The sequence below is a fragment of the Pantherophis guttatus genome, chromosome 7 (genome assembly GCF_059756535.1).
Source record: "Pantherophis guttatus breed Tessera chromosome 7, ASM5975653v1, whole genome shotgun sequence".
In the NCBI taxonomy this organism is placed as follows: domain Eukaryota; kingdom Metazoa; phylum Chordata; class Lepidosauria; order Squamata; family Colubridae; genus Pantherophis; species Pantherophis guttatus.
The window spans coordinates 30,382,672-30,394,190 of record NC_142069.1 but is presented as its reverse complement, the minus strand read 5'-3'; the positions used below and the strand labels follow the sequence as shown (position 1 = coordinate 30,394,190).

At 35.6% G+C, this 11,519-nt stretch overlaps 1 protein-coding gene across 1 annotated transcript in view; it reads left to right on the top strand.

Annotated features, from left to right (window-relative positions):
• The first annotated feature begins 200 nt into the window (after positions 1 to 200).
• KCNJ4 (potassium inwardly rectifying channel subfamily J member 4) overlaps positions 201 to 11,519 on the top strand; it is a 38,046-nt gene continuing 26,727 nt past the window's right edge. The window contains exon 1 of the mRNA XM_034402854.3: positions 201 to 842. The gene's annotated coding sequence lies outside the window, so the exon portion shown is untranslated. The remainder of the gene's footprint in view (positions 843 to 11,519) is intronic.

The window sequence follows — 11,519 nt, the reverse complement described above, 5'->3', positions numbered from 1 at the left end:
CAGTAGAACTTACTTTTATCTCTACTACTACAGAACAGACTCATGTTGCAACAGTTAGAAAAAATAGGAAAGCACAAGAAACACATTTATCTATACATTTTCTGAAAGAAACACCAAACTTCTTCAGACCAGAGCATTCTGTGCTAAGATGCTTGGGGCTTTACACTTGGTGCTCTATGCATTCCCACTACTGTTTCCACTGCTTTGGATTGTACTCCTATCATTCCCCATTGCTGCATCTGCAGCTTGTATCCATGGTTTTGAGATCACACACAGGGATGGGTTAAAGTAGTGGAAGGCTGTTGGATTTTAGTGGAGTTGCTGACTTCTTAGTTACAGACTGCACAGCAATCAGATAACGGGAAGCAAGCAATTTGAAAAGAAGGAGTGAAAAAGAAAAACAGAGAAAAGCAAGAGGAAGAACAAACCCTGAAAGAAAAGTGTGAATGAAACAGCAGGAGTGTAAAAGAGAAGGCAAAAGGGTAGGAGGTGAGGAGGAAAGGCAAAGAAAAACTAGAAAAAATATTGTTTGAAAAGCCTAAGACCGGGCTGCAAATTTGCAAGTGGGAACACCTAATAGAGCATGTTAAAATCAGGAAACTATCAAACGAAGAAGAGAAGAGAAGACTGAGAAAACAATGAAGGAAAGTTGGAGGAAGATCAAGAGCAGAAGAAACTATAGTGAATTACTTGGAAATCTGACAAAAAAGATGGACCCAGAAAGGGAACACTTTTAGGGGATAAAAATGAAACTGAATGGGATACAGACATTGCTCTCTTCTCCTTTCCCTTGTTAGCTGGATTTTGCAGGACTCTGATGGAATAAACTGGCTTCAGAACAGGTAAGAGATAATTTGTGACACTTATGTACCATGTATTTGCTTTATCACGAAGTTGATGTGATTTCAGTGCCTGTTTGGGTAAACAAGGGTATACTGAATGTCTGTGTATCTGTTTCAGTTAAAGCACATAATCTATTGTTGGCTGAAATTCTGAGCATCGCTGCTTTTGTTCTAGCAAAAGCTTAATAAGGGGTGGGGGTTGGGAAGGCTCTGGTCCATTTATAAAAATTTATGTTAACAGAAATCTTTGAGATGCTACACTACTTAGAATGTTATTTTAAGAATATTTGTTTGCTTTATTGATACGTTTCCATCAAAACAACAGTAAACCATGTTTTAATACAAGTTTGTAAAAAGATCAGTTTGGCGTCTCTGTTCTTCCTTGTCTGGACAGTTGTTCTTTGGTACGGCTTTCTAAACAGCAGTTTTCAAGTTATTTTAGAAAGTCTGAAATCATTTTAATAGATTAGCCGAGACTAAAGGTTTGGTGTTTTTTTTTTTGGCAGGGGGCTCATAGGATTCTCATGGGAAGACCGGATCAAAAATGTCAATGTACTCATAGAATATAGGTATACCAACATTCTTTCTTGGATTAGAACTTGCCTGAATTCATCTTCTCTCCATCTCTCAAACATACAGATGCACATGGTGCCAAACATACAGTGACCCATTTCTATTATTATTATTATTTTATTTTCTTACTTTAGAGCAACCTTTCCCAACCTGGTATATCGCAGATGTGCTATGACTGCAACTCCTGAATTGATTCCAGCAATCTGGATGGTACCAGGCTGGAGAAGGCTATTTTGTGCTCTGAAAATCAATCACTGAGCTGTTTTTAGTGGTGGTAAAAGTAAATCCTCACATGTGATAGCATCTAAAATAGCATCAACTGCCAGCGTTTCTTTAAAGAATTCAAAGGAGTCTTTTTTAAAAAAAGATATAATGAGTGAAGATAGTGGGAGTACAGCATCAGTGGTCTCAGACTGAGCTCCGGACTATAATGTAGCAAGAAATGGACAACTAAATATAATTTGCTAATTTCAAGTATTTTTTTATTGCAACCATAGTTACACCTCCCTTCATCCTTGAATATAACAGAATGTAATGTGAGAGTATGCTTAGAATCATAATGGGATACAGAATTAATAGAAAAACTGATAAAAGGACCCTTAAAACCAAGAAGAAGTAGCAAATATGATAAAGACGCTATCAGAGTCATCCTTTAAAACAGCTAAGCAAGCAAAAAAAGTTTTGAACTGATGTGAAAAAGAATGCAATGCAATGCCCCCTTGGGTGTCAAAACTAGTTTTTCTCTTATATAATTCAGGCTACTTAAACTGGGCAGGCTGATATAGAGACAGACATTCCTTCAGATCTTTGATTGTCAACTCTTTATGCTTTAAAGGGGAACACTACTTGATCTACAGTGAATAGTTATTCCAAAAACTTACTGTAGGACTATTATTTTTAATGATAAGGAATCTAAAAAATAAAAGATGCCTTTGGAATCAGTGTAATGTATTTCTATCTGACTGTAACAAAAGTAATGCTGGCTGTGGTAGTCAGCCACAGATGAAGTATTCACATTGTTTTCAAGGGCAGTCCCCAGAAAATCCTTACAACAATTCTATTGAAAAGTGTCTAAAGTATGAACTAATATGGCCAGATTATTTCTGCCCAAAATAACTCACAATGGACAAACTAGACAATGCTGATATATATATATATATATATATATATATATATATATATATATATATATATATATATATATATATATATATTGGATAATTTTTTCTGTTGACAAGATATTTGTTTGTTGATTGATAATATAAGAGACTCTTAGTGGCTTTCAAATAAGGTAAAATACAATATATTATCAAAATATAAAACAATAGCAATAAAATACAACCTAAAATGTGTCGCATACACGGGTGTTGCTGAATAGCTGGTATTCTGCAGGTATGGTCAGATAATTAGGATTCAGAACTTGGGACTGGTTATCTTATCTTACATTGCTGGCATGTGGGAGGTCATTTAATCATCTATCTAATTTTATATAAAACTGAATAAATTTAGTTGTGATTTTACTTTTTTTTAAGTCCTATGGAAACTCATAGTACAGCTTTCCACAATCTGTGCCTTCAAATATGTTCTCTGGCAAGTTCTGTAATCTTCTACAGTATATGCATGGCTAATGTCTATTGTCCATAGGCATGTTTAAATATATGCATTTCTTTGTATTATGGAGATGCACAGGCTAAGAATGTTTCATTTTTGGAACTATGCACAACTGAAATGTTTCACAAGTAGACATTCTAAATTTTGAATTTTGCATATACTACAGAGGATTAAATGACCAGATTCTCCTAAGATAAAATCATTTAATATTATTGATTTAAGCTATGGGGCATTTTATACAGTCAAACACCGAATGCATTTGCTTCTGACGTTATGATGATTAATTATATGTATAAGAGGGAATTTGGCCTAAATATAATTAGGGTTTCCAATTGTGGCATATTGTGAAAGCAAATGGACTTTATGTCCATTTAACACAATGTTATGTACAATAGCATTAGGTGTTCCGAATGCAGACAGAGAAAATATATGAAGAAAGGTTAATGATATAAAATTGCATGGAGAAGGAGAAGGGGAAAGGGAAGGAGAAAGAGGAGGAGGAGGAGGAGGAGGAGGAGGAGGAGGAGGAGGAGGAGGAGGAGGAGAGTGGTGGTTGTGGAAGTATGTTTTGTTTTTATTAAGAAAATTAGAGAGAAATACATGCACTATTTAACCTTATTTGCTATTCAGCAATCTATTTGCTGAAATGCCAATCAATTACATTTTGGTTCGTGATTTTAAAAAATGGATTGTGTTATCAACCTGCAACTTGGATTGTTATCCACATAAATTGGTGGCAGCTTCCAAGGGATAGAAGAACCGGCATTGAATAGAGTCAGTGGAAGACAGAACTTAAGTGACAAGTATCATCACAGTGGAGCACTTTAATTCCTCTGTGATGCTTCTTTAGTTTTTGCACAACTGCAGTTCTTAATAGCATTTCATATTGCTATGGAGCATCTATATGTCATAACACAGGACATCAGGCAATGTCCTGCCAAGTTACATTTTGCTCATCTACTCCAAACATCAAAGAAGGCCTGCTAAGGATTTTGCCCCAATGAGAAGTTGAGGGAACTTCAAAAAGGAGACAGGTGTAGTAGCTCTCATGCTCTGGAACCTGGTGTTGCTAGAAGTGGAATTAACAACCATCCTCCTTTAGTTTAAAAAAGCCTTTAAAATTATCATCTTTCAGAGGGTTTTCAGACCCTAGGAAAATTGAGGAGCACATAAATTCTAATTATTGTGATTGTTTGGACTGTTAATTGATTATTTTAACTGCTGAGGTAATTCTATTTGTTTCATTCACGTGCTTTATTCAGACTCAGTTCAGACTGAGGTAGTTTATACATCAATAAAATAAAATAAAAGTACAATTGATACAAAGGGACTGACCCAAACTATACTCTGAAATATTGCAAATTTATGCACATTGATTTAGGAATAACCCCACTGAATACACTATGGGGTTTACATCAGAATTAATGCACATTGTCAACCATTTTTCTCCCTGTGGGAATAACTTCTCATTGTGCTGATTCATCAAGGGGATCATAAATGATTTTTTAAAAAATAAGTAGGTATGTATTTGTATGCAGGTGTAAAATTCAAAGACCCTATCATGTATTGATGCACTACTTTACATAATTCCAGTTCTATATGCATATATCTGTTGCACATGCTCAACCAGTTATTAAGTGATTCATGCAGTTGCAGCCAATAAGTGAATCTGGCTTCCCAAATTGCTTGTTGCTTGCAGGACGTGAGGCGGGAAGTCGCAAATAGCAATTGTGTGATCCTGGGATGCTACCACCATCATAAATACATACCTGTTGCCAAGCACCCACATTTTGATCACATGACTGTAGGGATGCTGTGATGGTTGTAAGTGCAAGGACTATTCATAAGTCATTCTTTTCAGTGCTCTTATAACTTCAGATATTTGCTAAACAAATGTTTGTAAGACAAGGTCTACCGGTATTTCCTCTATTACTCTCCCATGAGAGTAATGCCATAAAACTTTCCTTTCTGTTTAGAAGCATTCCATTCCATCTCATTTCATATATTTATTTATTAAATAACTCCATATTTCCCTGGGATCCATCCTCAGAATTACCTTGTGCAAAAAGTTGAAGTAAGAAATAGTACCAAGCAAAAAAATCCTTAAGAGTTTGCCATTCCTTTTTTTCCTCAGAATTGTCTTTATTACAGGGAGCAGAAAGGAGATGTTGGCCTACAATATCAGGGCAATTTCTAGAACAGAGGTCTTCAAACATGGCAGCTTTAAGACTTGTGGACTTCAACTCCCAGAATTCTCCAGCCAGCATAGCATAGCATAGCTGGCTGGAGAATTCTGGGAGTTGAAGTCCACAAGTCTTAAAGCTGCCATGTTTGAAGACCTCTGTTCTAGACGGAGGAACTGTCTGACCCATCACAGCTTATATAAGAGAGGTTGAAATGAGGGGGGAAAATCAGGTGCCAAGAGAGGATTTTAAAGGTCCTCTCTGTTGGAAATGGTGCCTTCAGAGGAATGAGTCATTGATGCATGAGGCCTTCTCTATAGAGCTTCTGACAATGGTAATAATTACACAGCAGAGAGAGAACAAATATTTTAAAGAGTAATTCTGATGGGGATGGAAAAAGGGAGGTTAGTGAAGGAAAGGCGATGAGATGAACACAAGAGAAGAAAAAATGACACAGAAACATAGAAAAGAGATGGCAGAAAAGATGCAATGGTCCATCAAGTTTGTCTTTTGACTTTTTTGTCTGTTTTCTTTTTAATTTTTAATTTATTCATTATTTTAAATAATAAACAAATATTTTTATTTATTTATTTTAATTTTTGATAGACATGTGTTTAACCCAAGCATGTTTAAACTTAGTTACTGATTATTACTGACCCACTACTTCCACTAGAAGTTGGTTCCACTACTCTTTTTGTGAAGTAATACTTTATAACATTACTTTTGAACTTCCCTCCTGCCAGTTTGAGATTATGCCCCCGAGTTCTTGATTTTTGCTTAATATTGAAAATACTACCTTCTAGAAGCTTATTCATATCCTTAATATATTTAAAGGCTTTACTCGTGTTTCCTCTTTTCCTTTTGTCCTTCACACTGTATGTATTCAGTTCCTCCAATCTTTCCTGATATGATTTGTCCCTCAGACCTTGCACCATTTTTGTTGCCCATCCTGGACTCTTTCAATCTTATCAATATCTTTTTTTAAGTGAGATCTCCAGCACTGGACACCATCACTTTATATATATTATTTATTTGCATTCCACCTTCATTATTTTTATAAATAACTCAAAGCGGACATTCCAACACACTTTCCTCCTCCTATTTTCCCTACAATAAGAACCATGTGAGATGGCATGGGCTGAGAAAGAGTTACTGGCCCAAAGTCACCTAGCTGGCTTTCATGGCTAAGGCAGGACTTGGACTCGTGGTCTCCTGCTTTCTAGCTGGGTGCCTTAATCACTAGATCAATTTGGCTCTTCATTTGCTACAAAAATGGATACTTTTCACACTGAAACATTTTTGGAGTGTCTTTAAGATGGTGAAAAATCGGGTTAACTCCAGAATGACTTGGCCTCCATTATGTATTTGTATAGCCATGATTCTGATTGACATCAAAGAAATAAGAGACCACAGAAGATGCTGGGGTCTATGTCTTTTGGAATTCACATAACCTATTAAGGTTTTGTCCACCTCTGTGGAGCACCCATTGTTTTAATTCATATTATGGAAACTCAGACACTGTGAATCTCTGCTAGGACACACAGAGCAAGTTCATATCCAGAAAATTCAAAGTAACTAATGATACTGAATAAAAGGCTGAGTAGAAGCACAAGAAGTATTTATTCCAAACAGTAATTTTTGATCCTCCTGCCCTGTATTTTAACTTATAATTGCAGTGCAACCAATCAAAAATGAAGGGGAAAGGCACAATGACTTTTTATGTTTTCTTCTTTCCATTTCTCTGCTGCCACCAACACAAAGAGGAAGATTCTCTCAATGAAAGATGGTATTAGTGGCATAATTATTATTTGTTCCGTTTTGCAGATGAAAACCAAAACTGCAAAATAAACATTTGCTCAAACCTCACACATAACTGGACATTATCTGGAATTTCAGTTTCTCTGACAATGAATCTTATGTCCACTACACTGTTAAGGAAGTCATGCTAACCACAAAACAGCTAATAATTACTTTCCTATGCAGGTTCTGAATTTACTGTGTTTTAACTTTGCCTGGTTGTAGCTAATTCAATCACACGAAGCAGGGAATAGGACCATTTTTTCCTTATAAATCAGTTCTTTATTTGTAAATGTTCCCAGAATGCTCCATATATATGTATATGATAAAAATATCTTCGCCAACCCACAAATGTCTGTCACCAGATTATGCTAATAATAGCATGTGAACTTATTGTTGCTTCTGCTGTGTGAAATTGCTTTAAACTGCAGTTGACCAGACTCAATTTAGAAAATCAGATCCAACTTATCTAACAGCGTAAATCATCCCTGTTTTTGACAAGTTATCCATTCTTTTACACCAAGGGTGAGAAATCTATTGTTCCTCCAAATGTTTGAGATTTAAATTTCCATTTTTTATTAGTTAGTTTGGATTGGATTGATAGCAATTAAATTTCAAAACAGAGGATGATAAGTGCCTTGGTGGATCATCAGTATATTTTGACCATTGCAAATTTATTTCAAGAGTCATGCGGTACAGCCATTAGGAATTAGATGACTTTCTTGCCCTAGGAACTTCCACAAAACTTCGACCTTCATTCCCCCCAAAGTTTAGAAGCAGTTTGAAGGAAAGCTATCATTGCATTTTCTTCTTCCAGTTTGCAATGTTGAGAAAAAGCAGCAAAAACCATTACCTCATCCCAAATTCCTACCAGTTCTACAGCAATAAAAATCCCCTTATTTTTAATCCCCAATAAAGACAAAGAGATTCACATCCCTGCAGTGCGTGCCAACTCCTCTGATTTTGGAAAAGGAGAGAGAAATTGACAAAAGTCTATCAGTTTCAGACTTGATTTTTATTTAGGATAAGTAGAAGGAACTGCAAAGGTATCAAACTACTCTTTCTTTGATAGGACCTAAACTGCAGAGGTCCAGAGAAAAAGGATAAGGCAAGAGTTTCCTCCAGCATAAAAATGAAGTTACATGGCTTAAACAAAATCTATGCCACACAAGAGAGAAATCAATTTTATGTTTTGTTTTTTTTTAACTTTGCCAACATTGTAGGAAGACAGACATCTGGAGCTGCTTTTGAACTGGCTCTGAATTCTGGTGTGAAAGAACCATTACTCACACAATTCTGAATATTCAGAGTGTTAAATATATATGGCACGAAAACATAAAGCCCTTGTTTTATTTTTTGACTACCTTTTCCTTACCTAGTGTTAAAAATCTCAAGTCCAAAAAATTTCTGCCTTTCACTGACATAATCAATTAGTGTGATAGTCTTCTTGTGATTAAGGTGTGAATACATAATTTCATTTGTCTTTTTCCAGCTTTACAATATTCTTTTAAAATTGGGGTAATGAAAGCTGTATTCCAGACTCTGCCAATATGATAATGATTTTGTTTAACACTTTATTTTCAATTCTTTTCTATTGTTCATGAACATAGAATATGTTTTTTTCCCCTTAGCAGCCATAATCTCTATCCTGGTCACCGCATAGTCTACCACAAACCTGCATGCTCTTTGTTGGTTTGCCACAACCAGTTTAGATTCCATCGCCATGTATAAAAAATTAGTGTTTTTCTCCCCAATAGGTGTTACACTTTACACTTCTTAACAAGTTTACACCATTCCTTCCATGTGAAGAAACTATTTTCTTTTTGTTTGTATGATAGATAATATTTCTCTTGAGTCATGTTCCACCCTGACTGAACTACCTTGCTATGTTTATGTGGTTTTCTTTAAAAAATAGTACAAAATGCTGTTTGTGACCATTTCAGTTATATCTTACAGCCTTGAAATTTCCTGGTTGTTTTCAATCATAATACTAATTAGGTCTGACCTATTTAGCGCTTTCCTTTTTTTTTTTTAGTTCAGTCAAAGTCAGTCAAGTGATACCATCATGAAATATGACACTCTTAGCCATCCCACAGTTCATCCCTCTATTCTTCACATCACTTATGAATACTTTTTAAAGCAATGGTCCCAATTCAAGTCTCTGAAATGCTCTAGGTGTTTTCCTTCTGCCACTAGAAGCACAACTGAAATCTTGCTCTCTATTTTCTTTATATATTCTCAGTAACAAATTACTGAGTCATTAGAGGGTCTCTTCTCTTAGCCTAGGTCTTTGTCAAAAGCTTTATGAAAGTCCAGCTGAAGTGAGTCAACCATATGCACATGTTCATGTTTTAACAAATTTAAGATTGCAGTCATATATTATATTAAACCATTATATTTATGATTTATACATTGATTTATTTAATATATTCTGCCCCATTCATTTCCAACAAAGCCTGCCAACTATGGTTCATAGTATAAATATAAAAACTGCAAAAACTGCAAATAAAGCATCAATATAGTTTAACTATTATAACATCTATAAATAATAATACTATATAAGTAATAAAACATTCATGGCTTCAATCCTAAAATATCCTAGTAATAATTTTAAAGTAATATATTTTTGATGGGGAGGCTTGGGCTAAAAAATAAGTTTTTTAAGGAGAAAACCATGATCTAAATTTCTAGTAGGAAGGGATTTCAGAAATCTACTTCCACCTCTGATAAAACTTGCTCCTAATTGATTCTAAAGGAGTCTCCCTTTGGATTAGAAGCTTCAAAAAACCACAGAGGATGATCAAGGAAAGCCATTCCACCAGATATGCAGGCCCCAGGCCATAAGAGTTGTATATATCAACAGACATTTTGAATTTTATAGATAGGGAAGCCCGTATGAACTCAGCCAATTATAATTGATTTAATATACCATGTTTTTATAGCATCAATTAGTGAGATATTCAAGAAAGCAATGTGATAGTTCCTAGTAAAATCCATTTGTAGTTAAAAATATTCTATTGCTTACCATTGTTTTTGATTTAGGGTGATGGTGGAATGCCATACTGACACAAGTACTGTTTAATTACACACACACATACACACACACTTCTCAATTACAGTGCCATCTCCTGACTTATAGCCCCTTGGGTAGTTTTTGGAAGCACAATTGGCCAATGGGAAGCAGGTGCTGAGCTTTAGTTCTACCTCAATAGCAAAAAGATAACAAGCAATGAAAATTTCACAAGATGGGAATCTAAGGCTACTTCAGTTATGATGCAGCCATTCTCAGGACCATTAAATCCAGGGTAAAACACAATCACAACTGTGCCTATTTGCCTCTCCCTTCTTCACTTCACTGAGCTTTCCTTGTTTGTGTGGAGGGAAATGAGTTGGTTTTATAGCCAGTGTTCATCTGTGCTATCCTCAAATTGGTCAGGTGTGGGGCTCCCACCCCGTTGCACTCTGAGTTGACAAAATTCCTTAACAAAATTCCATCCCTTTGATAGAAAGAAAACAAAAGCTTGTCAGGAGTCCACTTTACCATCCTCCTTTCTAATCAATCTAGGTTTTTCCTGTGAACGAGCACAAGCTGTTTTAAACCTAGGCAGGTGGTCAATTGAAAGGTTAGGTGACTATTGTGCCTGAAAGGTGAAAATAAAAAATTCCAGGAAGTAAGGAGAAAAATAAAAATAAAAAATAAGAGTTGAGTTTGTAATGCTCTCCTCCACGCAAGGCAAAGAACAAACATCTCTTCCTGTTCACAGCTACAAGCATAGCAGAAATGGTATGGAGAAGATTCGGCAAACACAGAAGTGGTAAAATGGTTTTTAGGAATTAGGAAAACATTCCAAAATACATTACCCTGGAAAAGCCTATGTAGTTGCTAAAAGTTGACACCAGCTTGATGGCACATTGATTGATCTGCTGGGTGGAGGAAAGGGCAATGTCATTTCTGCTAATGAGACATATTTCTATCCTCTATATAATTTGGCAAACATTAGATGTAGCGAGTGTTCTGCCCCTTTGCTTCTTTACCTCCACTCTATTTTGGCTTACTCTGGCTGGCACTGACATCTTTATTTCTGCAGTAGAAACAGAAAAAATATATCAGGTCTGGAAGCTTAGAATAGATTCTCCAACATGGGGGAGGTATGACAACTCATAATTTTAAGTAAGGATAGCCAAAAACTGAGAATTAGGAAATTTAAAATCTAATACAGGTGAACAGCATTGGCTGAGGAAAAGTTGGGACAGACAATTAGCTTTATAATACAAATTCCATTCACTTATAGATTGGATATTTGCAGCCCCCCTCTCCTGAAGCACCTAGAATTCACACTACTGAAACTGGCAACAAAAAAGCTCTATTCATATGATTTTTTTTAAATAAATGGCTGTACAAAAGTTCAAACAGAAAATTGATTTGTAACTAAGTATTCTGTCAATTTTTTGTCTTAATTCCTGCCTTTTTCTCTCTTCATGTGTAGAGCAGACAATACTGAAATTGCTTGTG